This window comes from Atta colombica, unplaced genomic scaffold (genome assembly GCF_001594045.1).
Source record: "Atta colombica isolate Treedump-2 unplaced genomic scaffold, Acol1.0 scaffold1, whole genome shotgun sequence".
NCBI classification, from domain to species: Eukaryota; Metazoa; Arthropoda; class Insecta; order Hymenoptera; family Formicidae; genus Atta; species Atta colombica.
Genome location: NW_017259183.1, coordinates 3209943 through 3210926, shown reverse-complemented (window position 1 = coordinate 3210926; position 984 = coordinate 3209943).

The following is a 984-nucleotide window of genomic DNA, read 5'->3' as shown; positions in this document are numbered from 1 at the left end:
TATATATAAGGTGCGTCACCAAAATCCGGACAATTTAAAATTTTTCGCTATATGTTGTGTCTCCGCCAGAGGTTGTTGGCGTCCGAGAAAGTCTTCTAGTCATATTCTCAAAATAGCCGCGATATTGAAACTAAGTGTATAATCGGAGTATAATCGCGATCATCAAAGGCTTTCGTGCTAGGCTCAGCAACGATAAATAATTCGGTTTTTTGGATACCCTAGATCAACCATTTATGACGTTGTGGCAAAATATACAGCTTTCGAATAGTTCAAGGATCCAGTATGCTAGCGAGAAAGAGTCACTCGATAGAACGCACCGCGAGGACCACTGAATTCGTTGAAAGGCTCAAGCGCTGATTTCGGATGATCCAGAGCAATCATTGCGAAAATTAGCATCGATTGTTGGTGTAAGCGAGCCAACAATGCGTCGAATTGCCAAGGAAGATCTTCGATACAAATCATACACATTAAAAATATAACAGATGCTGTCTGCCAGAACAAGCCGAGTTGCCTCGGCTCCCATTCTGGCTTCCCAACAGCCCAGATTCAAATCCTTTGGACTACTACATATGGAGCGTAGTTGAAAGACATACATCATAAACAAGTCTCGGCATCCTAATGTGACGTCATTAAGGACTATTGAGGCAGCATTCATCGGCATGGACAGCGCTACATTATAGCGTGCGTGCAAACACTTCAGATCGAGAATAGAGGCCGTTCATTCAAGCTAATGGAAGGTATATCGAATAATTGTACTCTACAGGAACTTTTATTGTACTTTTACAGGCCCCCAAGTGCCATGTAAAAGGATTTTTTGTAATATTTAATATTTAATATTTTATTTATATATTTAATATTTATTTAATATTTTTTTCATTAAAAACATTTTGTTTAAAGAAATTGTTCGATTTGTCCAGATTTTTGGTGACGCATCCTGTATATGTGTGTGTGTGTGTGTGTGTGTGTGTGTGTGTGTGTGTGTGT